We start from the raw sequence: 26386 nt of genomic DNA, 5'->3' as shown, positions 1-26386 counted from the left end.
TTGGCAGGAGGCACTTGGCACTGTCAAACAAGCCGTAGGTGCCTGTGGGGGCATTTTTCATGTGGGAGGCATCCTGATCCATGCGGAATTTCAGCAGGCAGCCGGCCACTCCGGGCCACCAGGCCCTGGACAAGAATGATGGCCTTTCCCCAGAGAAACAAAAGTCACCAGGCCAGGTTCCTGATGTCAGTTTGCAGGAGGCACTTGGCACTGTCAAACCAGACGCAGTTGCCTGTGGGGGTATTTTTCATGTGGGAGGCATCCTGATCCATGCGGAATTTCAGCAGGCAGCCGGACATTCCGGGCCACCAGGCCCTGGACATGAACCATGGCTTTTCCCCAGAGAAACAAAAGTCACCAGGCCAGGTTCCTGATGTCAGTTTGCAGGAGGCACTTGGCATAGTCAAACCAGCCACAGTTGCCTGTGGGGGCACCTTGCATCTGGGAGGTATCCTGATCCGTGCGGAATTTCAGCAGGCAGCTGGCCACCCCAGGCCACTCTGGGCCCCGGACAAGAATGATGGCCTTTCCCCAGAGAAACAAAAGTCACCCGGCCAGGTTCCTGATGTCAGCTTGCAGGAGGCACTTGGCACTGTCAAACCAGCCACAGTTACCTGTGGGGGCACCTTTCATCTGGGAGGTGTCCTCAACCGTGAGGAATTAGAGCAGCCAGCCGGCCACTCCAGGCCGCGGGGCACTGGACACGAATGATGGCCTTTACCCAGAGAAATAAAAGTCACCAGGCCAGGTTCCTGATGTCAGTTTGCAGGAGGCACTTGGCACTGTCAAACCAGCCACAGTTGCCTGTGGGGGCACCTTTCATCTGGGAGGCATCCTGATCCATGTGGAATTTCAGCAGGCAGCCTGCCACTCGAGCCACCGGGCCCTGGAGAGGAACGATGGCCTTTCCCCAGAGAAACAGAACTCAGCAGGCCAGGTCGCTGATGTCTGTTTGCAGGAGGCACTTGGCACTGTCAAACCAGCCACATTTGCCTTGGGTGGTACTTTCGGTCTGGGAGTCATCCTGATCCGTGCGGAATTTCAGCAGGCAGCCGGCCACTCCGGGCCACCGTACCCTGGAAAAGAATGATGGCCTTTACACACAGAAACAAAAGTCACCAGGCCAGGTTCCTGATGTCAGTTTGCAGGAGGCACTTGGCACTGTCAAACCAGACGCAGTTGCCTGTGGGGGCATTTTTCATCTGGGAGGCATCCTGATCCATGCGGAATTTCAGCAGGCAGCCGGCCACTCCGAGCCCCCAGGCCCTGGACAAGAACCATGGCCTTTCCCCAGAGAAACAAAAGTCACCAGGCCAGGTTCCTGATGTCAGTTTGCAGGAGGCACTTGGCACTGTCAAACCTGACGCAGTTTCCTCTGGGGGCATTTTTCATCTGGGAGGCATCCTGATCCATATGGAATTTCAGCAGGCAGCCAGCCACTCCGGGCTACCAGGCCCTGGACATGAACCATGGCCTTTCCCCTGAGAAACAAAAGTCAGCAGGCCAGGTTCCTGATGTCAGTTTGCAGGAGGCACTTGGCACTGTCAAACCAGCCACAGTTGCCTCTGGGGGCACCTTCCATCTCGGCGGCATCCTGATCCATGCTGAATTTCAGCCGGCAGCCTGCCACTCTGGGGCCCCCAGGCCATGGACATGAACCATGGACTTTCCCCAGAGAAACAAAAGTCACCAGGCCAGGTTCCTGATGTCAGTTTGCAGGAGGCACTTGGCACTGTCAAACCAGCCACAGTTACTTGTGGGGGCACCTTTCATCTGGGAGGTATCCTCAACCGTGAGGAATTTCAGCAGGCAGCCGGCCACTCCAGGCCGCGGGGCACTGGACACGAATGATGGCCTTTCCCCAGAGAAATAAAAGTCACCAGGCCAGGTTCCTGATGTCAGTTTGCAGGAGGCACTTGGCACTGTCAAACCAGCCACAGTTGCCTTGGGTGGTACTTTCGGTCTGGGAGGCATCCTGATCCGTGCGGAATTTCAGCAGGCAGTCGGCCACTCCGTCCACCGGTACCCTGAAAAGAATGTTGGCCTTTCCCCAGAGAAACAAAAGTCACCAGGCCAGGTTCCTGATGTCAGTTTGCAGGTGGCACTTGGCACTGTCAAACCAGACGCAGTTGCCTGTGGGGGCACCTTGCAACTGGGATGTATCCTCATCCGTGCGGAATTTCAGCAGGCAGCCGGCCACTCCTGGCCACAAGGCCCTGGACATGAACCATGGCCTTTCCCCAGAGAAACAAAAGTCACCAGGCCAGGTTCCTGATGTCAGTTTGCAGGAGGCACTTGGCACTGTCAAACCAGACGCAGTTGCCTGTGGGGGCATTTTTCATCTGGGAGGCATCCTGATCCATGTGGAATTTCAGCAGGCAGCCGGACACTCCGGCCACTCTGGGCCCCGGACAAGAATGATGGCCTTTCCCCAGAGAAACAAAAGTCACCAGGCCAGGTTCCTGATGTCAGTTTGCAGGAGGCACTTGGCACTGTCAAACCAGCCACAGTTGCCTCTGGTGGTACTTTCGGTCTGGGAGGTATCCTGATCCATTTGGAATTTCAGCAGGCAGCCGGCCACTCCGGGCCACCAAGCCCTGGACATGAACCATGGCCTTTCCCCAGAGAAACAAAAGTCACCAGTCCAGGTTCCTGATGTCAGTTTGCAGGAGGCACTTGGCACTGTCAAACCAGCCGCAGTTGCCTGTGGGGGCACCTTGCATCTGGGAGGTATCCTGATCCATGCGGAATTTCAGCAGGCAGCCTGCCAGTCCGGGCCACCGGGACCCGGACAAGAATAATGGCCTTTCCCCAGACAAACAAAAGTCACCAGGCCAGGTTCCTGATGTCAGTTTGCAGGTGGCACTTGGCACTGTCAAACCAGCCACAGTTGCCTTGGGTGGTACTTTCGGTCTGGGAGGCATCCTGATCCGTGCGGAATTTCAGCAGGCAGCCGGCCACTCCGGGCCACCAGGCCCTGGACATGAACCATGGCTTTTCCCCAGAGAAACAAAAGTCACCAGGCCAGGTTCCTGATGTCAGTTTGCAGGAGGCACTTGGCACTGTCAAACCAGCCACAGTTGCCTGTGGGGGCACCTTGCATCTGGGAGGTATCCTGATCCGTGCGGAATTTCAGCAGGCAGCCGGCCACTCGAGCCACCGGGCCCTGGACATGAACCATGGCCTTTCCCCAGAGAAACAGAACTCAGCAGGCCAGGTCGCTGATGTCTGTTTGCAGGAGGCACTTGGCACTGTCAAACCAGCCACAGTTGCCTTGGGTGGTACTTTCGGTCTGGGAGGCATCCTGATCCTTTTGGAATTTCAGCAGGCAGCCGGCCACTCCGGGCCACCGTACTCCGGAAAAGAATCATGGCCTTTCCCCAGAGAAACAAAAGTCACCAGGCCAGGTTCCTGATGTCAGTTTGCAGGAGGCACTTGGCACTGTCAAACCTGACGCAGTTGCCTCTGGTGGTAACTTTCATCTGGGCGGCATCCTGGTCCTTTCGGAATTTCAGCAGGCAGCCGGCCACTCCAGGACACCAGGCTCAGGATATGAACCATGGCCTTTCCCCAGAGAAACAAAAGTCACCAGGCCAGGTTCCAGATGTCAGTTGGCAGGAGGCACTTGGCACTGTCAAACCAGCCACAGGTGCCTGTGGGGGCATTTTTCATGTGGGAGGCATCCTGATCCATGCGGAATTTCAGCAGGCAGCCGGCCACTCCGAGCCCCCAGGCCCTGGAGAGGAACGATGGCCTTTCCCCAGAGAAACAGAACTCAGCAGGCCAGGTCGCTGATGTCTGTTTGCAGGAGGCACTTGGCACTGTCAAACCAGCCACATTTGCCTTGGGTGGTACTTTCGGTCTGGGAGGCATCCTGATCCGTGCGGAATTTCAGCAGGCAGCCGGCCACTCCGGGCCACCAGGCCCTGGACATGAACCATGGCTTTTCCCCAGAGAAACAAAAGTCACCAGGCCAGGTTCCAGATGTCAGTTGGCAGGAGGCACTTGGCACTGTCAAACCAGCCACAGTTGCCTGTGGTGGTACTTTCGATCTGGGAGGTATCCTGATCCGTTTGGAATTTCAGCAGGCAGCCTCTCACTCGAGCCACCGGGCCCTGGACATGAACCATGGCCTTTCCCCAGAGAAACAGAACTCAGCAGGCCAGGTCGCTGATGTCTGTTTGCAGGAGGCACTTGGCACTGTCAAACCAGCCACAGTTGCCTTGGGTGGTACTTTCGGTCTGGGAGGCATCCTGATCCTTTTGGAATTTCAGCAGGCAGCCGGCCACTCCGGGCCACCGTACCCTGGAAAAGAATGATGGCCTTTCCCCAGAGAAACAAAAGTCACCAGGCCAGGTTCCTGATGTCAGTTTGCAGGAGTCACTTGGCACTGTCAAACCAGACGCAGTTGCCTGTGGGGGCATTTTTCATCTGGGAGGCATCCTGATCCATGCGGAATTTCAGCAGGCAGCCGGCCACTCCGAGCCCCCACGCCCTGGACATGAACCATGGCCTTTCCCCAGAGAAACAAAAGTCACCAGGCCAGGTTCCTGATGTCAGTTTGCAGGAGGCACTTGGCACTGTCAAACCTGACGCAGTTTCCTCTGGGGGCATTTTTCATCTGGGAGGCATCCTGATCCGTGTGGAATTTCAGCAGGCAGCCGGCCACTCCGGGTCAGCGGGCCCTGGAGAGGAACGATGGCCTTTCCCCTGAGAAACAAAAGTCACCAGGCCAGGTTCCTGATGTCAGTTTGCAGGAGGCACTTGGCACTGTCAAACCAGCCACATTTGCCTGTGGGGGCACCTTGCAACTGGGATGTATCCTCATCCGTGCGGAATTTCAGCAGGCAGCCGGCCACTCCTGGCCACAAGGCCCTGGATATGAACCATGGCCTTTCCCCAGAGAAACAAAAAACACCAGGCCAGGTTCCTGATGTCAGTTTGCAGGAGGCACTTGGCACTGTCAAACCAGACGCAGTTGCCTGTGGGGGCACCTTGCAACTGGGATGTATCCTCATCCGTGCGGAATTTCAGCAGGCAGCCGGCCACTCCTGGCCACAAGGCCCTGGACATGAACCATGGCCTTTCCCCAGAGAAACAAAAGTCACCAGGCCAGGTTCCTGATGTCAGTTTGCAGGAGGCACTTGGCACTGTCAAACCAGCCACAGTTGCCTGTGGGGGCACCTTGCAACTGGCATGTATCCTCATCCGTGCGGAATTTCAGCAGGCAGCCGGCCACTCCTGGCCACAAGGCCCTGGACCTGAACCATGGCCTTTACCCAGAGAAACAAAAGTCACCAGGCCAGGTTCCTGATGTCAGTTTGCAGGAGGCACTTGGCACTGTCAAACCAGCCGCAGTTGCCTTGGGTGGTACTTTCGGTCTGGGAGGCATCCTGATCCGTGCAGAATTTCAGCAGGCAGTCGGCCACTCCGTCCACCGGTACCCGGAAAAGAATGTTGGCCTTTCCCCAGAGAAACAAAAGTCACCAGGCCAGGTTCCTGATGTCAGTTTGCAGGTGGCACTTGGCACTGTCAAACCAGACGCAGTTGCCTGTGGGGGCACCTTGCAACTGGGATGTATCCTCATCCGTGCGGAATTTCAGCAGGCAGCCGGCCACTCCTGGCCACAAGGCCCTGGACATGAACCATGGCCTTTCCCCAGAGAAACAAAAGTCACCAGGCCAGGTTCCTGATGTCAGTTTGCAGGAGGCACTTGGCACTGTCAAACCAGACGCAGTTGCCTGTGGGGGCATTTTTCATCTGGGAGGCATCCTGATCCATGTGGAATTTCAGCAGGCAGCCGGACACTCCGGCCACTCTGGGCCCCGGACAAGAATGATGGCCTTTCCCCAGAGAAACAAAAGTCACCAGGCCAGGTTCCTGATGTCAGTTTGCAGGAGGCACTTGGCACTGTCAAACCAGCCACAGTTGCCTCTGGTGGTACTTTCGGTCTGGGAGGTATCCTGATCCATTTGGAATTTCAGCAGGCAGCCGGCCACTCCGGGCCACCAAGCCCTGGACATGAACCATGGCCTTTCCCCAGAGAAACAAAAGTCACCAGTCCAGGTTCCTGATGTCAGTTTGCAGGAGGCACTTGGCACTGTCAAACCAGCCGCAGTTGCCTGTGGGGGCACCTTGCATCTGGGAGGTATCCTGATCCTTTTGGAATTTCAGCAGGCAGCCTGCCAGTCCGGGCCACCGGGACCCGGACAAGAATAATGGCCTTTCCCCAGACAAACAAAAGTCACCAGGCCAGGTTCCTGATGTCAGTTTGCAGGTGGCACTTGGCACTGTCAAACCAGCCACAGTTGCCTTGGGTGGTACTTTCGGTCTGGGAGGCATCCTGATCCTTTTGGAATTTCAGCAGGCAGCCGGCCACTCCGGGCCACCAGGCCCTGGACATGAACCATGGCTTTTCCCCAGAGAAACAAAAGTCACCAGGCCAGGTTCCTGATGTCAGTTTGCAGGAGGCACTTGGCACTGTCAAACCAGCCACAGTTGCCTGTGGTGGTACTTTCGATCTGGGAGGTATCCTGATCCGTTTGGAATTTCAGCAGGCAGCCTCTCACTCGAGCCACCGGGCCCTGGACATGAACCATGGCCTTTCCCCAGAGAAACAGAACTCAGCAGGCCAGGTCGCTGATGTCTGTTTGCAGGAGGCACTTGGCACTGTCAAACCAGCCACAGTTGCCTTGGGTGGTACTTTCGGTCTGGGAGGCATCCTGATCCTTTTGGAATTTCAGCAGGCAGCCGGCCACTCCGGGCCACCGTACTCCGGAAAAGAATCATGGCCTTTCCCCAGAGAAACAAAAGTCACCAGGCCAGGTTCCTGATGTCAGTTTGCAGGAGGCACTTGGCACTGTCAAACCTGACGCAGTTGCCTCTGGTGGTACCTTTCATCTGGGCGGCATCCTGGTCCGTTCGGAATTTCAGCAGGCAGCCGGCCACTCCAGGACACCAGGCTCAGGATATGAACCATGGCCTTTCCCCAGAGAAACAAAAGTCACCAGGCCAGGTTCCAGATGTCAGTTGGCAGGAGGCACTTGGCACTGTCAAACCAGCCACAGGTGCCTGTGGGGGCATTTTTCATGTGGGAGGCATCCTGATCCATGCGGAATTTCAGCAGGCAGCCGGCCACTCCGAGCCCCCAGGCCCTGGACATGAACCATGGCCTTTCCCCAGAGAAACAAAAGTCACCAGGCCAGGTTCCTGATGTCAGTTTGCAGGAGGCACTTGGCACTGTCAAACCTGACGCAGTTTCCTCTGGGGGCATTTTTCATCTGGGAGGCGTCCTGATCCGTGTGGAATTTCAGCAGGCAGCCGGCCACTCCGGGCTACCAGGCCCTGGACATGAACCATGGCCTTTCCCCTGAGAAACAAAAGTCACCAGGCCAGGTTCCTGATGTCAGTTTGCAGGAGGCACTTGGCAGTGTCAAACCAACCACAGTTGCCTGTGGTGGCACCTTCCATCTCGGCGGCATCCTGATCCATGCAGAATTTCAGCAGGCAGCCGGCCACTCGGGGCCCCCAGGCCATGGACATGAACCATGGACTTTCCCCAGAGAAACAAAAGTCACCAGGCCAGGTTCCTGATGTCAGTTTGCAGGAGGCACTTGGCACTGTCAAACCAGCCACAGTTACCTGTGGGGGCACCTTTCATCTGGGAGGCCTCCTGATCCATGTGGAATTTCAGCAGGCAGCCTGCCACTCGAGCCACCGGGCCCTGGAGAGGAACCATGGCCTTTCCCCAGAGAAACAGAACTCAGCAGGCCAGGTCGCTGATGTCTGTTTGCAGGAGGCACTTGGCACTGTCAAACCAGCCACAGTTGCCTTGGGTGGTACTTTCGGTCTGGGAGGCATCCTGATCCTTTTGGAATTTCAGCAGGCAGCCGGCCACTCCGGGCCACCGTACCCCGGAAAAGAATCATGGCCTTTCCCCAGAGAAACAAAAGTCACCAGGCCAGGTTCCTGATGTCAGTTTGCAGGAGGCACTTGGCACTGTCAAACCAGACGCAGTTGCCTCTGGTGGTACCTTTCATCTGGGCGGCATCCTGGTCCGTCCAGAATTTCAGCAGGCTGCCGGCCACTCCAGGACACCAGGCTCAGGATATAAACCATGGCCTTTCCCCAGAGAAACAAAAGTCACCAGGCCAGGTTCCTGATGTCAGTTGGCAGGAGGCACTTGGCACTGTCAAACCAGCCACAGGTGCCTGTGGGGGCATTTTTCATGTGAGAGGCATCCTGATCCATGCGGAATTTCAGCAGGCAGCCGGCCACTCCGAGCCACCAGGCCCTGGACATGAACCATGGCCTTTCCCCAGAGAAACAAAAGTCACCAGGTCAGGTTCCTGATGTCAGTTTGCAGGAGGCACTTGGCACTGTCAAACCTGACTCAGTTTCCTCTGGGGGCATTTTTCATCTGGGAGGCATCCTGATCCATGTGGAATTTCAGCAGGCAGCCGGCCACTCCGGGCTACCAGGCCCTGGACATGAACCATGGCCTTTCCCCAGAGAAACAAAAGTCACCAGGCCAGGTTCCTGATGTCAGTTTGCAGGAGGCACTTGGCAGTGTCAAACCAGCCACAGTTGCCTGTGGTGGCACCTTCCATCTCGGCGGCATCCGGATCCATGCAGAATTTCAGCAGGCAGCCGGCCACTCCGGGCTACCAGGCCCTGGACATGAACCATGGCCTTTCCCCAGAGAAACAAAAGTCAGCAGGCCAGGTTCCTGATGTCAGTTTGCAGGAGGCACTTGGCACTGTCAAACCAGCCACAGTTACCTGTGGGGGCACCTTTCATCTGGGAGGTATCCTCAACCGTGAGGAATTTCAGCAGGCAGCCGGCCACTCCAGGCCGCGGGGCACTGGACACGAATGAGGGCCTTTACCCAGAGAAATAAAAGTCACCAGGCCAGGTTCCTGATGTCAGTTTGCAGGAGGCACTTGGCACTGTCAAACCAGCCACAGTTGCCTGTGGTGGCACCTTTCATCTGGGAGGCATCCTGATCCATGTGGAATTTCAGCAGGCAGCCTGCCACTCGAGCCACCGGGCCCTGGAGAGGAACGATGGCCTTTCCCCAGAGAAACAGAACTCAGCAGGCCAGGTCGCTGATGTCTGTTTGCAGGAGGCACTTGGCACTGTCAAACCAGCCACATTTGCCTTGGGTGGTACTTTCGGTCTGGGAGGCATCCTGATCCGTGCGGAATTTCAGCAGGCAGCCGGCCACTCCGGGCCACCGTACCCTGGAAAAGAATGATGGCCTTTACACACAGAAACAAAAGTCACCAGGCCAGGTTCCTGATGTCAGTTTGCAGGAGTCACTTGGCACTGTCAAACCAGACGCAGTTGCCTGTGGGGGCATTTTTCATCTGGGAGGCATCCTGATCCATGCGGAATTTCAGCAGGCAGCCGGCCACTCCGAGCCCCCAGGCCCTGGACATGAACCATGGCCTTTCCCCAGAGAAACAAAAGTCACCAGGCCAGGTTCCTGATGTCAGTTTGCAGGAGGCACTTGGCACTGTCAAACCTGACGCAGTTTCCTCTGGGGGCATTTTTCATCTGGGAGGCATCCTGATCCGTGTGGAATTTCAGCAGGCAGCCGGCCACTCCGGGCCAGCGGGCCCTGGAGAGGAACGATGGCCTTTCCCCTGAGAAACAAAAGTCACCAGGCCAGGTTCCTGATGTCAGTTTGCAGGAGGCACTTGGCACTGTCAAACCAGCCACAGTTGCCTGTGGTGGCACCTTCCATCTCGGCGGCATCCTGATCCATGCAGAATTTCAGCAGGCAGCCGGCCACTCCGGGCCCCCAGGCCATGGACATGAACCATGGACTTTCCCCAGAGAAACAAAAGTCACCAGGCCAGGTTCCTGATGTCAGTTTGCAGGAGGCACTTGGCAGTGTCAAACCAGCCACAGTTACCTGTGGGGGCATTTTTCATCTGGGAGGTATCCTCAACCGTGAGGAATTTCAGCAGGCAGCCGGCCACTCCAGGCCGCGGGGCACTGGACACGAATGATGGCCTTTACCCAGAGAAATAAAAGTCACCAGGCCAGGTTCCTGATGTCAGTTTGCAGGAGGCACTTGGCACTGTCAAACCAGCCACAGTTGCCTGTGGGGGCACCTTTCATCTGGGAGGCCTCCTGATCCATGTGGAATTTCAGCAGGCAGCCTGCCACTCGAGCCACCGGGCCCTGGAGAGGAACGATGGCCTTTCCCCAGAGAAACAGAACTTAGCAGGCCAGGTCGCTGATGTCTGTTTGCAGGAGGCACTTGGCACTGTCAAACCAGCCACAGTTGCCTTGGGTGGTACTTTCGGTCTGGGAGGCATCCTGATCCTTTTGGAATTTCAGCAGGCAGCCGGCCACTCCGTCCACCGGTAGCCGGAAAAGAATATTGGCCTTTCCCCAGAGAAACAAAAGTCACCAGGCCAGGTTCCTGATGTCAGTTTGCAGGTGGCACTTGGCACTGTCAAACCAGACGCAGTTGCCTGTGGGGGCACCTTGCAACTGGGATGTATCCTCATCCGTGCGGAATTTCAGCAGGCAGCCGGCCACTCCTGGCCACAAGGCCCTGGACATGAACCATGGCCTTTCCCCAGAGAAACAAAAGTCACCAGGCCAGGTTCCTGATGTCAGTTTGCAGGAGGCACTTGGCACTGTCAAACCAGACGCAGTTGCCTGTGGGGGCATTTTTCATCTGGGAGGCATCCTGATCCATGTGGAATTTCAGCAGGCAGCCGGACACTCCGGCCACTCTGGGCCCCGGACAAGAATGATGGCCTTTCCCCAGAGAAACAAAAGTCACCAGGCCAGGTTCCTGATGTCAGTTTGCAGGAGGCACTTGGCACTGTCAAACCAGCCACAGTTGCCTCTGGTGGTACTTTCGGTCTGGGAGGTATCCTGATCCATTTGGAATTTCAGCAGGCAGCCGGCCACTCCGGGCCACCAAGCCCTGGACATGAACCATGGCCTTTCCCCAGAGAAACAAAAGTCACCAGTCCAGGTTCCTGATGTCAGTTTGCAGGAGGCACTTGGCACTGTCAAACCAGCCGCAGTTGCCTGTGGGGGCACCTTGCATCTGGGAGGTATCCTGATCCTTTTGGAATTTCAGCAGGCAGCCTGCCAGTCCGGGCCACCGGGACCCGGACAAGAATAATGGCCTTTCCCCAGACAAACAAAAGTCACCAGGCCAGGTTCCTGATGTCAGTTTGCAGGTGGCACTTGGCACTGTCAAACCAGCCACAGTTGCCTTGGGTGGTACTTTCGGTCTGGGAGGCATCCTGATCCGTGCGGAATTTCAGCAGGCAGCCGGCCACTCCGGGCCACCAGGCCCTGGACATGAACCATGGCTTTTCCCCAGAGAAACAAAAGTCACCAGGCCAGGTTCCTGATGTCAGTTTGCAGGAGGCACTTGGCACTGTCAAACCAGCCACAGTTGCCTGTGGTGGTACTTTCGATCTGGGAGGTATCCTGATCCGTTTGGAATTTCAGCAGGCAGCCTCTCACTCGAGCCACCGGGCCCTGGACATGAACCATGGCCTTTCCCCAGAGAAACAGAACTCAGCAGGCCAGGTCGCTGATGTCTGTTTGCAGGAGGCACTTGGCACTGTCAAACCAGCCACAGTTGCCTTGGGTGGTACTTTCGGTCTGGGAGGCATCCTGATCCTTTTGGAATTTCAGCAGGCAGCCGGCCACTCCGGGCCACCGTACTCCGGAAAAGAATCATGGCCTTTCCCCAGAGAAACAAAAGTCACCAGGCCAGGTTCCTGATGTCAGTTTGCAGGAGGCACTTGGCACTGTCAAACCTGACGCAGTTGCCTCTGGTGGTAACTTTCATCTGGGCGGCATCCTGGTCCTTTCGGAATTTCAGCAGGCAGCCGGCCACTCCGGGCCACCAGGCCCTGGACATGAACCATGGCTTTTCCCCAGAGAAACAAAAGTCACCAGGCCAGGTTCCTGATGTCAGTTTGCAGGAGGCACTTGGCACTGTCAAACCAGCCACAGTTGCCTGTGGTGGTACTTTCGATCTGGGAGGTATCCTGATCCGTTTGGAATTTCAGCAGGCAGCCTCTCACTCGAGCCACCGGGCCCTGGACATGAACCATGGCCTTTCCCCAGAGAAACAGAACTCAGCAGGCCAGGTCGCTGATGTCTGTTTGCAGGAGGCACTTGGCACTGTCAAACCAGCCACAGTTGCCTTGGGTGGTACTTTCGGTCTGGGAGGCATCCTGATCCTTTTGGAATTTCAGCAGGCAGCCGGCCACTCCGGGCCACCGTACTCCGGAAAAGAACCATGGCCTTTCCCCAGAGAAACAAAAGTCACCAGGCCAGGTTCCAGATGTCAGTTGGCAGGAGGCACTTGGCACTGTCAAACCAGCCACAGGTGCCTGTGGGGGCATTTTTCATGTGGGAGGCATCCTGATCCATGCGGAATTTCAGCAGGCAGCCGGCCCCTCCGAGCCCCCAGGCCCTGGAGAGGAACGATGGCCTTTCCCCAGAGAAACAGAACTCAGCAGGCCAGGTCGCTGATGTCAGTTTGCAGGAGGCACTTGGCACTGTCAAACCAGCCACAGTTGCCTGTGGTGGTACTTTCGGTCTGGGAGGCATCCTGATCCTTTTGGAATTTCAGCAGGCAGCCGGCCACTCCGGGCCACCGTACCCTGGAAAAGAATGATGGCCTTTCCCCAGAGAAACAAAAGTCACCAGGCCAGGTTCCTGATGTCAGTTTGCAGGAGTCACTTGGCACTGTCAAACCAGACGCAGTTGCCTGTGGGGGCATTTTTCATCTGGGAGGCATCCTGATCCATGCGGAATTTCAGCAGGCAGCCGGCCACTCCGAGCCCCCAGGCCCTGGACATGAACCATGGCCTTTCCCCAGAGAAACAAAAGTCACCAGTCCAGGTTCCTGATGTCAGTTTGCAGGAGGCACTTGGCACTGTCAAACCTGACGCAGTTTCCTCTGGGGGCATTTTTCATCTGGGAGGCATCCTGATCCGTGTGGAATTTCAGCAGGCAGCCGGCCACTCCGGGTCAGCGGGCCCTGGAGAGGAACGATGGCCTTTCCCCAGAGAAACAAAAGTCACCAGGCCAGGTTCCTGATGTCAGTTTGCAGGAGGCACTTGGCACTGTCAAACCAGCCACATTTGCCTGTGGGGGCACCTTGCAACTGGGATGTATCCTCATCCGTGCGGAATTTCAGCAGGCAGCCGGCCACTCCTGGCCACAAGGCCCTGGATATGAACCATGGCCTTTCCCCAGAGAAACAAAAAACACCAGGCCAGGTTCCTGATGTCAGTTTGCAGGAGGCACTTGGCACTGTCAAACCAGACGCAGTTGCCTGTGGGGGCACCTTGCAACTGGGATGTATCCTCATCCGTGCGGAATTTCAGCAGGCAGCCGGCCACTCCTGGCCACAAGGCCCTGGACATGAACCATGGCCTTTCCCCAGAGAAACAAAAGTCACCAGGCCAGGTTCCTGATGTCAGTTTGCAGGAGGCACTTGGCACTGTCAAACCAGCCACAGTTGCCTGTGGGGGCACCTTGCAACTGGCATGTATCCTCATCCGTGCGGAATTTCAGCAGGCAGCCGGCCACTCCGGGCCACAAGGCCCTGGACCTGAACCATGGCCTTTACCCAGAGAAACAAAAGATCACCAGGCCAGGTTCCTGATGTCAGTTTGCAGGAGGCACTTGGCACTGTCAAACCAGCCGCAGTTGCCTTGGGTGGTACTTTCGGTCTGGGAGGCATCCTGATCCGTGCAGAATTTCAGCAGGCAGTCGGCCACTCCGTCCACCGGTACCCGGAAAAGAATGTTGGCCTTTCCCCAGAGAAACAAAAGTCACCAGGCCAGGTTCCTGATGTCAGTTTGCAGGTGGCACTTGGCACTGTCAAACCAGACGCAGTTGCCTGTGGGGGCACCTTGCAACTGGGATGTATCCTCATCCGTGCGGAATTTCAGCAGGCAGCCGGCCACTCCTGGCCACAAGGCCCTGGACATGAACCATGGCCTTTCCCCAGAGAAACAAAAGTCACCAGGCCAGGTTCCTGATGTCAGTTTGCAGGAGGCACTTGGCACTGTCAAACCAGACGCAGTTGCCTGTGGGGGCATTTTTCATCTGGGAGGCATCCTGATCCATGTGGAATTTCAGCAGGCAGCCGGACACTCCGGCCACTCTGGGCCCCGGACAAGAATGATGGCCTTTCCCCAGAGAAACAAAAGTCACCAGGCCAGGTTCCTGATGTCAGTTTGCAGGAGGCACTTGGCACTGTCAAACCAGCCACAGTTGCCTCTGGTGGTACTTTCGGTCTGGGAGGTATCCTGATCCATTTGGAATTTCAGCAGGCAGCCGGCCACTCCGGGCCACCAAGCCCTGGACATGAACCATGACCTTTCCCCAGAGAAACAAAAGTCACCAGTCCAGGTTCCTGATGTCAGTTTGCAGGAGGCACTTGGCACTGTCAAACCAGCCGCAGTTGCCTGTGGGGGCACCTTGCATCTGGGAGGTATCCTGATCCTTTTGGAATTTCAGCAGGCAGCCTGCCAGTCCGGGCCACCGGGACCCGGACAAGAATAATGGCCTTTCCCCAGACAAACAAAAGTCACCAGGCCAGGTTCCTGATGTCAGTTTGCAGGTGGCACTTGGCACTGTCAAACCAGCCACAGTTGCCTTGGGTGGTACTTTCGGTCTGGGAGGCATCCTGATCCGTGCGGAATTTCAGCAGGCAGCCGGCCACTCCGGGCCACCAGGCCCTGGACATGAACCATGGCTTTTCCCCAGAGAAACAAAAGTCACCAGGCCAGGTTCCTGATGTCAGTTTGCAGGAGGCACTTGGCACTGTCAAACCAGCCACAGTTGCCTGTGGTGGTACTTTCGATCTGGGAGGTATCCTGATCCGTTTGGAATTTCAGCAGGCAGCCTCTCACTCGAGCCACCGGGCCCTGGACATGAACCATGGCCTTTCCCCAGAGAAACAGAACTCAGCAGGCCAGGTCGCTGATGTCTGTTTGCAGGAGGCACTTGGCACTGTCAACCAGCCACAGTTGCCTTGGGTGGTACTTTCGGTCTGGGAGGCATCCTGATCCTTTTGGAATTTCAGCAGGCAGCCGGCCACTCCGGGCCACCGTACTCCGGAAAAGAATCATGGCCTTTCCCCAGAGAAACAAAAGTCACCAGGCCAGGTTCCTGATGTCAGTTTGCAGGAGGCACTTGGCACTGTCAAACCTGACGCAGTTGCCTCTGGTGGTACCTTTCATCTGGGCGGCATCCTGGTCCGTTCGGAATTTCAGCAGGCAGCCGGCCACTCCAGGACACCAGGCTCAGGATATGAACCATGGCCTTTCCCCAGAGAAACAAAAGTCACCAGGCCAGGTTCCAGATGTCAGTTGGCAGGAGGCACTTGGCACTGTCAAACCAGCCACAGGTGCCTGTGGGGGTATTTTTCATGTGGGAGGCATCCTGATCCATGCGGAATTTCAGCAGGCAGCCGGCCACTCCGAGCCCCCAGGCCCTGGACATGAACCATGGCCTTTCCCCAGAGAAACAAAAGTCACCAGGCCAGGTTCCTGATGTCAGTTTGCAGGAGGCACTTGGCACTGTCAAACCTGACGCAGTTTCCTCTGGGGGCATTTTTCATCTGGGAGGCGTCCTGATCCGTGTGGAATTTCAGCAGGCAGCCGGCCACTCCGTTCTACCAGGCCCTGGACATGAACCATGGCCTTTCCCCTGAGAAACAAAAGTCAGCAGGCCAGGTTCCTGATGTCAGTTTGCAGGAGGCACTTGGCAGTGTCAAACCAACCACAGTTGCCTGTGGTGGCACCTTCCATCTCGGCGGCATCCTGATCCATGCAGAATTTCAGCAGGCAGCCGGCCACTCCGGGCCCCCAGGCCATGGACATGAACCATGGACTTTCCCCAGAGAAACAAAAGTCACCAGGCCAGGTTCCTGATGTCAGTTTGCAGGAGGCACTTGGCACTGTCAAACCAGCCACAGTTACCTGTGGGGGCACCTTTCATCTGGGAGGTATCCTCAACCGTGAGGAATTTCAGCAGGCAGCCGGCCACTCCAGGCCGCGGGGCACTGGACACGAATGATGGCCTTTACCCAGAGAAATAAAAGTCACCAGGCCAGGTTCCTGATGTCAGTTTGCAGGAGGCACTTGGCACTGTCAAACCAGCCACAGTTGCCTGTGGGGGCACCTTTCATCTGGGAGGCCTCCTGATCCATGTGGAATTTCAGCAGGCAGCCTGCCACTCGAGCCACCGGGCCCTGGAGAGGAACCATGGCCTTTCCCCAGAGAAACAGAACTCAGCAGGCCAGGTCGCTGATGTCTGTTTGCAGGAGGCACTTGGCACTGTCAAACCAGCCACAGTTGCCTTGGGTGGTACTTTCGGTCTGGGAGGCATCCTGATCCTTTTGGAATTTCAGCAGGCAGCCGGCCACTCCGGGCCACCGTACCCCGGAAAAGAATCATGGCCTTTCCCCAGAGAAACAAAAGTCACCAGGCCAGGTTCCTGATGTCAGTTTGCAGGAGGCACTTGGCACTGTCAAACCAGACGCAGTTGCCTCTGGTGGTACCTTTCATCTGGGCGGCATCCTGGTCCGTCCAGAATTTCAGCAGGCTGCCGGCCACTCCAGGACACCAGGCTCAGGATATAAACCATGGCCTTTCCCCAGAGAAACAAAAGTCACCAGGCCAGGTTCCAGATGTCAGTTGGCAGGAGGCACTTGGCACTGTCAAACCAGCCACAGGTGCCTGTGGGGGCATTTTTCATGTGAGAGGCATCCTGATCCATGCGGAATTTCAGCAGGCAGCCGGCCACTCCGAGCCACCAGGCCCTGGACATGAACCATGGCCTTTCCCCAGAGAAACAAAAGTCACCAGGTCAGGTTCCTGATGTCAGTTTGCAGGAGGCACTTGGCACTGTCAAACCTGACTCAGTTTCCTCTGGGGGCATTTTTCATCTGGGAGGCATCCTGATCCATGTGGAATTTCAGCAGGCAGCCGGCCACTCCGGGCTACCAGGCCCTGGACATGAACCATGGCCTTTCCCCAGAGAAACAAAAGTCACCAGGCCAGGTTCCTGATGTCAGTTTGCAGGAGGCACTTGGCAGTGTCAAACCAGCCACAGTTGCCTGTGGTGGCACCTTCCATCTCGGCGGCATCCGGATCCATGCAGAATTTCAGCAGGCAGCCGGCCACTCCGGGCCCCCAGGCCATGGACATGAACCATGGCCTTTCCCCAGAGAAACAAAAGTCAGCAGGCCAGGTTCCTGATGTCAGTTTGCAGGAGGCACTTGGCACTGTCAAACCAGCCACAGTTACCTGTGGGGGCACCTTTCATCTGGGAGGTATCCTCAACCGTGAGGAATTTCAGCAGGCAGCCGGCCACTCCAGGCCGCGGGGCACTGGACACGAATGAGGGCCTTTACCCAGAGAAATAAAAGTCACCAGGCCAGGTTCCTGATGTCAGTTTGCAGGAGGCACTTGGCACTGTCAAACCAGCCACAGTTGCCTGTGGTGGCACCTTTCATCTGGGAGGCATCCTGATCCATGTGGAATTTCAGCAGGCAGCCTGCCACTCGAGCCACCGGGCCCTGGAGAGGAACGATGGCCTTTCCCCAGAGAAACAGAACTCAGCAGGCCAGGTCGCTGATGTCTGTTTGCAGGAGGCACTTGGCACTGTCAAACCAGCCACATTTGCCTTGGGTGGTACTTTCGGTCTGGGAGGCATCCTGATCCGTGCGGAATTTCAACAGGCAGCCGGCCACTCCGGGCCACCGTACCCTGGAAAAGAATGATGGCCTTTACACACAGAAACAAAAGTCACCAGGCCAGGTTCCTGATGTCAGTTTGCAGGAGTCACTTGGCACTGTCAAACCAGACGCAGTTGCCTGTGGGGGCATTTTTCATCTGGGAGGCATCCTGATCCATGCGGAATTTCAGCAGGCAGCCGGCCACTCCGAGCCCCCAGGCCCTGGACATGAACCATGGCCTTTCCCCAGAGAAACAAAAGTCACCAGGCCAGGTTCCTGATGTCAGTTTGCAGGAGGCACTTGGCACTGTCAAACCTGACGCAGTTTCCTCTGGGGGCATTTTTCATCTGGGAGGCATCCTGATCCGTGTGGAATTTCAGCAGGCAGCCGGCCACTCCGGGCCAGCGGGCCCTGGAGAGGAACGATGGCCTTTCCCCTGAGAAACAAAAGTCACCAGGCCAGGTTCCTGATGTCAGTTTGCAGGAGGCACTTGGCACTGTCAAACCAGCCACATTTGCCTTGGGTGGTACTTTCGGTCTGGGAGGCATCCTGATCCGTGCGGAATTTCAGCAGGCAGCCCGCCACTCCGGGGCACCGTACCCCGGAAAAGAATCATGGCCTTTACACACAGAAACAAAAGTCACCAGGCCAGGTTCCTGATGTCAGTTTGCAGGAGTCACTTGGCACTGTCAAACCAGACGCAGTTGCCTGTGGGGGCATTTTTCATCTGGGAGGCATCCTGATCCATGCGGAATTTCAGCAGGCAGCCGGCCACTCCGAGCCCCCAGGCCCTGGACATGAACCATGGCCTTTCCCCAGAGAAACAAAAGTCACCAGGCCAGGTTCCTGATGTCAGTTTGCAGGAGGCACTTGGCACTGTCAAACCTGACGCAGTTTCCTCTGGGGGCATTTTTCATCTGGGAGGCGTACTGATCCGTGTGGAATTTCAGCAGGCAGCCGGCCACTCCGGGCTACCAGGCCCTGGACATGAACCATGGCCTTTCCCCTGAGAAACAAAAGTCAGCAGGCCAGGTTCCTGATGTCAGTTTGCAGGAGGCACTTGGCAGTGTCAAACCAACCACAGTTGCCTGTGGTGGCACCTTCCATCTCGGCGGCATCCTGATCCATGCAGAATTTCAGCAGGCAGCCGGCCACTCCGGGCCCCCAGGCCATGGACATGAACCATGGACTTTCCCCAGAGAAACAAAAGTCACCAGGCCAGGTTCCTGATGTCAGTTTGCAGGAGGCACTTGGCACTGTCAAACCAGCCACAGTTACCTGTGGGGGCACCTTTCATCTGGGAGGTATCCTCAACCGTGAGGAATTTCAGCAGGCAGCCGGCCACTCCAGGCCGCGGGGCACTGGACACGAATGATGGCCTTTACCCAGAGAAATAAAAGTCACCAGGCCAGGTTCCTGATGTCAGTTTGCAGGAGGCACTTGGCACTGTCAAACCAGCCACAGTTGCCTCTGGGGGCACCTTTCATCTGGGAGGCCTCCTGATCCATGTGGAATTTCAGCAGGCAGCCTGCCACTCGAGCCACCGGGCCCTGGAGAGGAACCATGGCCTTTCCCCAGAGAAACAGAACTCAGCAGGCCAGGTCGCTGATGTCTGTTTGCAGGAGGCACTTGGCACTGTCAAACCAGCCACAGTTGCCTTGGGTGGTACTTTCGGTCTGGGAGGCATCCTGATCCTTTTGGAATTTCAGCAGGCAGCCGGCCACTCCGGGCCACCGTACCCCGGAAAAGAATCATGGCCTTTCCCCAGAGAAACAAAAGTCACCAGGCCAGGTTCCTGATGTCAGTTTGCAGGAGGCACTTGGCACTGTCAAACCAGACGCAGTTGCCTCTGGTGGTACCTTTCATCTGGGCGGCATCCTGGTCCGTCCAGAATTTCAGCAGGCTGCCGGCCACTCCAGGACACCAGGCTCAGGATATAAACCATGGCCTTTCCCCAGAGAAACAAAAGTCACCAGGCCAGGTTCCAGATGTCAGTTGGCAGGAGGCACTTGGCACTGTCAAACCAGCCACAGGTGCCTGTGGGGGCATTTTTCATGTGAGAGGCATCCTGATCCATGCGGAATTTCAGCAGGCAGCCGGCCACTCCGAGCCACCAGGCCCTGGACATGAACCATGGCCTTTCCCCAGAGAAACAAAAGTCACCAGGTCAGGTTCCTGATGTCAGTTTGCAGGAGGCACTTGGCACTGTCAAACCTGACTCAGTTTCCTCTGGGGGCATTTTTCATCTGGGAGGCATCCTGATCCATGTGGAATTTCAGCAGGCAGCCGGCCACTCCGGGCTACCAGGCCCTGGACATGAACCATGGCCTTTCCCCAGAGAAACAAAAGTCACCAGGCCAGGTTCCTGATGTCAGTTTGCAGGAGGCACTTGGCAGTGTCAAACCAGCCACAGTTGCCTGTGGTGGCACCTTCCATCTCGGCGGCATCCGGATCCATGCAGAATTTCAGCAGGCAGCCGGCCACTCCGGGCCCCCAGGCCATGGACATGAACCATGGCCTTTCCCCAGAGAAACAAAAGTCAGCAGGCCAGGTTCCTGATGTCAGTTTGCAGGAGGCACTTGGCACTGTCAAACCAGCCACAGTTACCTGTGGGGGCACCTTTCATCTGGGAGGTATCCTCAACCGTGAGGAATTTCAGCAGGCAGCCGGCCACTCCAGGCCGCGGGGCACTGGACACGAATGAGGGCCTTTACCCAGAGAAATAAAAGTCACCAGGCCAGGTTCCTGATGTCAGTTTGCAGGAGGCACTTGGCACTGTCAAACCAGCCACAGTTGCCTGTGGTGGCACCTTTCATCTGGGAGGCATCCTGATCCATGTGGAATTTCAGCAGGCAGCCTGCCACTCGAGCCACCGGGCCCTGGAGAGGAACGATGGCCTTTCCCCAGAGAAACAGAACTCAGCAGGCCAGGTCGCTGATGTCTGTTTGCAGGAGGCACTTGGCACTGTCAAACCAGCCACATTTGCCTTGGGTGGTACTTTCGGTCTGGGAGGCATCCTGATCCGTGCGGAATTTCAACAGGCAGCCGGCCACTCCGGGCCACCGTACCCTGGAAAAGAATGATGGCCTTTACACACAGAAACAAAAGTCACCAGGCCAGGTTCCTGATGTCAGTTTGCAGGAGTCACTTGGCACTGTCAAACCAGACGCAGTTGCCTGTGGGGGCATTTTTCATCTGGGAGGCATCCTGATCCATGCGGAATTTCAGCAGGCAGCCGGCCACTCCGAGCCCCCAGGCCCTGGACATGAACCATGGCCTTTCCCCAGAGAAACAAAAGTCACCAGGCCAGGTTCCTGATGTCAGTTTGCAGGAGGCACTTGGCACTGTCAAACCTGACGCAGTTTCCTCTGGGGGCATTTTTCATCTGGGAGGCATCCTGATCCGTGTGGAATTTCAGCAGGCAGCCGGCCACTCCGGGCCAGCGGGCCCTGGAGAGGAACGATGGCCTTTCCCCTGAGAAACAAAAGTCACCAGGCCAGGTTCCTGATGTCAGTTTGCAGGAGGCACTTGGCACTGTCAAACCAGCCACAGTTGCCTGTGGTGGCACCTTCCATCTCGGCGGCATCCTGATCCATGCAGAATTTCAGCAGGCAGCCGGCCACTCCGGGCCCCCAGGCCATGGACATGAACCATGGACTTTCCCCAGAGAAACAAAAGTCACCAGGCCAGGTTCCTGATGTCAGTTTGCAGGAGGCACTTGGCAGTGTCAAACCAGCCACAGTTACCTGTGGGGGCACCTTTCATCTGGGAGGTATCCTCAACCGTGAGGAATTTCAGCAGGCAGCCGGCCACTCCAGGCCGCGGGGCACTGGACACGAATGATGGCCTTTACCCAGAGAAATAAAAGTCACCAGGCCAGGTTCCTGATGTCAGTTTGCAGGAGGCACTTGGCACTGTCAAACCAGCCACAGTTGCCTCTGGGGGCACCTTTCATCTGGGAGGCCTCCTGATCCATGTGGAATTTCAGCAGGCAGCCTGCCACTCGAGCCACCGGGCCCTGGAGAGGAACGATTGCCTTTCCCCAGAGAAACAGAATTTAGCAGGCCAGGTCGCTGATGTCTGTTTGCAGGAGGCACTTGGCACTGTCAAACCAGCCACAGTTGCCTTGGGTGGTACTTTCGGTCTGGGAGGCATCCTGATCCTTTTGGAATTTCAGCAGGCAGCCGGCCACTCCGTCCACCGGTACCCGGAAAAGAATGTTGGCCTTTCCCCAGAGAAACAAAAGTCACCAGGCCAGGTTCCTGATGTCAGTTTGCAGGTGGCACTTGGCACTGTCAAACCAGACGCAGTTGCCTGTGGGGGCACCTTGCAACTGGGATGTATCCTCATCCGTGCGGAATTTCAGCAGGCAGCCGGCCACTCCTGGCCACAAGGCCCTGGACATGAACCATGGCCTTTCCCCAGAGAAACAAAAAACACCAGGCCAGGTTCCTGATGTCAGTTTGCAGGAGGCACTTGGCACTGTCAAACCAGACGCAGTTGCCTGTGGGGGCACCTTGCAACTGGGATGTATCCTCATCCGTGCGGAATTTCAGCAGGCAGCCGGCCACTCCTGGCCACAAGGCCCTGGACATGAACCATGGCCTTTCCCCAGAGAAACAAAAGTCACCAGGCCAGGTTCCTGATGTCAGTTTGCAGGAGGCACTTGGCACTGTCAAACCAGCCACAGTTGCCTGTGGGGGCACCTTGCAACTGGCATGTATCCTCATCCGTGCGGAATTTCAGCAGGCAGCCGGCCACTCCTGGCCACAAGGCCCTGGACCTGAACCATGGCCTTTACCCAGAGAAACAAAAGTCACCAGGCCAGGTTCCTGATGTCAGTTTGCAGGAGGCACTTGGCACTGTCAAACCAGCCGCAGTTGCCTTGGGTGGTACTTTCGGTCTGGGAGGCATCCTGATCCGTGCAGAATTTCAGCAGGCAGTCGGCCACTCCGTCCACCGGTACCCGGAAAAGAATGTTGGCCTTTCCCCAGAGAAACAAAAGTCACCAGGCCAGGTTCCTGATGTCAGTTTGCAGGTGGCACTTGGCACTGTCAAACCAGCCACAGTTGCCTGTGGGGGCACCTTTCATCTGGGAGGCATCCTGATCCATGTGGAATTTCAGCAGGCAGCCTGCCACTCGAGCCACTGGGCCCTGGAGAGGAACGATGGCCTTTCCCCAGAGAAACAGAACTCAGCAGGCCAGGTCGCTGATGTCTGTTTGCAGGAGGCACTTGGCACTGTCAAACCAGCCACATTTGCCTTGGGTGGTACATTCGGTCTGGGAGTCATCCTGATCCGTGCGGAATTTCAGCAGGCAGCCGGCCACTCCGGGCCACCGTACCCTGGAAAAGAATGATGGCCTTTACACACAGAAACAAAAGTCACCAGGCCAGGTTCCTGATGTCAGTTTGCAGGAGGCACTTGGCACTGTCAAACCAGACGCAGTTGCCTGTGGGGGCGTTTTTCATCTGGGAGGCATCCTGATCCATGCGGAATTTCAGCAGGCAGCCGGCCACTCCGAGCCCCCAGGCCCTGGACATGAAACATGGCCTTTCCCCAGAGAAACAAAAGTCACCAGGCCAGGTTCCTGATGTCAGTTTGCAGGAGGCACTTGGCACTGTCAAACCTGACGCAGTTTCCTCTGGGGGCATTTTTCATCTGGTAGGCATCCTGATCCATATGGAATTTCAGCAGGCAGCCGGCCACTCCGGGCTACCAGGCCCTGGACATGAACCATGGCCTTTCCCCTGAGAAACAAAAGTCAGCAGGCCAGGTTCCTGATGTCAGTTTGCAGGAGGCACTTGGCACTGTCAAACCAGCCACAGTTGCCTCTGGGGGCACCTTCCATCTCGGCGGCATCCTGATCCATGCAGAATTTCAGCCGGCAGCCTGCCACTCTGGGGCCCCCAGGCCATGGACATGAACCATGGACTTTCCCCAGAGAAACAAAAGTCACCAGGCCAGGTTCCTGATGTCAGTTTGCAGGAGGCACTTGGCACTGTCAAACCAGCCACAGTTACTTGTGGGGGCACCTTTCATCTGGGAGGTATCCTCAACCGTGAGGAATTTCAGCAGGCAGCCGGCCACTCCAGGCCGCGGGGCACTGGACACGAATGATGGCCTTTCCCCAGAGAAATAAAAGTCACCAGGCCAGGTTCCTGATGTCAGTTTGCAGGAGGCACTTGGCACTGTCAAACCAGCCACAGTTGCCTTGGGTGGTACTTTCGGTCTGGGAGGCATCCTGATCCGTGCGGAATTTCAGCAGGCAGTCGGCCACTCCGTCCACCGGTACCCTGAAAAGAATGTTGGCCTTTCCCCAGAGAAACAAAAGTCACCAGGCCAGGTTCCTGATGTCAGTTTGCAGGTGGCACTTGGCACTGTCAAACCAGACGCAGTTGCCTGTGGGGGCACCTTGCAACTGGGATGTATCCTCATCCGTGCGGAATTTCAGCAGGCAGCCGGCCACTCCTGGCCACAAGGCCCTGGACATGAACCATGGCCTTTCCCCAGAGAAACAAAAGTCACCAGTCCAGGTTCCTGATGTCAGTTTGCAGGAGGCACTTGGCACTGTCAAACCAGCCGCAGTTGCCTGTGGGGGCACCTTGCATCTGGGAGGTATCCTGATCCTTTTGGAATTTCAGCAGGCAGCCTGCCAGTCCGGGCCACCGGGACCCGGACAAGAATAATGGCCTTTCCCCAGACAAACAAAAGTCACCAGGCCAGGTTCCTGATGTCAGTTTGCAGGTGGCACTTGGCACTGTCAAACCAGACGCAGTTGCCTGTGGGGGCACCTTGCAACTGGGATGTATCCGCATCCGTGCGGAATTTCAGCAGGCAGCCGGCCACTCCTGGCCACAAGGCCCTGGACATGAACCATGGCCTTTCCCCAGAGAAACAAAAGTCAGCAGGCCAGGTTGCTGATGTCAGTTTGCAGGAGGCACTTGGCACTGTCAAACCAGCCACAGTTGCCTTGGGTGGTACTTTCGGTCTGGGAGGCATCCTGATCCGTGCGGAATTTCAGCAGGCAGCCGGCCACTCCGGGCCACCAGGCCCTGGACATGAACCATGGCTTTTCCCCAGAGAAACAAAAGTCACCAGGCCAGGTTCCTGATGTCAGTTTGCAGGAGGCACTTGGCAGTGTCAAACCAGCCACAGTTGCCTGTGGTGGCACCTTCCATCTCGGCGGCATCCTGATCCATGCAGAATTTCAGCAGGCAGCCGGCCACTCCGGGCTCCCAGGCCATGGACATGAACCATGGACTTTCCCCAGAGAAACAAAAGTCACCAGGCCAGGTTCCTGATGTCAGTTTGCAGGAGGCACTTGGCAGTGTCAAACCAGCCACAGTTACCTGTGGGGGCACCTTTCATCTGGGAGGTATCCTCAACCGTGAGGAATTTCAGCAGGCAGCCGGCCACTCCAGGCCGCGGGGCACTGGACACGAATGATGGCCTTTACCCAGAGAAATAAAAGTCACCAGGCCAGGTTCCTGATGTCAGTTTGCAGGAGGCACTTGGCACTGTCAAACCAGCCACAGTTGCCTGTGGGGGCACCTTTCATCTGGGAGGCCTCCTGATCCATGTGGAATTTCAGCAGGCAGCCTGCCACTCGAGCCACCGGGCCCTGGAGAGGAACGATGGCCTTTCCCCAGAGAAACAGAACTTAGCAGGCCAGGTCGCTGATGTCTGTTTGCAGGAGGCACTTGGCACTGTCAAACCAGCCACATTTGCCTTGGGTGGTACTTTCGGTCTGGGAGTCATCCTGATCCGTGCGGAATTTCAGCAGGCAGCCGGCCACTCCGGGCCACCGTACCCTGGAAAAGAATGATGGCCTTTACACACAGAAACAAAAGTCACCAGGCCAGGTTCCTGATGTCAGTTTGCAGGAGGCACTTGGCACTGTCAAACCAGATGCAGTTGCCTGTGGGGGCATTTTTCATCTGGGAGGCATCCTGATCCATGCGGAATTTCAGCAGGCAGCCGGCCACTCCGAGCCCCCAGGCCCTGGACATGAAACATGGCCTTTCCCCAGAGAAACAAAAGTCACCAGGCCAGGTTCCTGATGTCAGTTTGCAGGAGGCACTTGGCACTGTCAAACCTGACGCAGTTTCCTCTGGGGGCATTTTTCATCTGGGAGACATCCTGATCCATATGGAATTTCAGCAGGCAGCCGGCCACTCCGGGCTACCAGGCCCTGGACATGAACCATGGCCTTTCCCCTGAGAAACAAAAGTCAGCAGGCCAGGTTCCTGATGTCAGTTTGCAGGAGGCACTTGGCACTGTCAAACCAGCCACAGTTACTTGTGGGGGCACCTTTCATCTGGGAGGTATCCTCAACCGTGAGGAATTTCAGCAGGCAGCCGGCCACTCCAGGCCGCGGGGCACTGGACACGAATGATGGCCTTTCCCCAGAGAAATAAAAGTCACCAGGCCAGGTTCCTGATGTCAGTTTGCAGGAGGCACTTGGCACTGTCAAACCAGCCACAGTTGCCTTGGGTGGTACTTTCGGTCTGGGAGGCATCCTGATCCGTGCGGAATTTCAGCAGGCAGCCGGCCACTCCGTCCACCGGTACCCGGAAAAGAATGTTGGCCTTTCCCCAGAGAAACAAAAGTCACCAGGCCAGGTTCCTG

The sequence above is a fragment of the Passer domesticus genome, chromosome 1 (assembly GCF_036417665.1).
Source record: "Passer domesticus isolate bPasDom1 chromosome 1, bPasDom1.hap1, whole genome shotgun sequence".
Classification (NCBI taxonomy): domain Eukaryota; kingdom Metazoa; phylum Chordata; class Aves; order Passeriformes; family Passeridae; genus Passer; species Passer domesticus.
Note: the sequence above shows the minus strand (reverse complement) of the source record.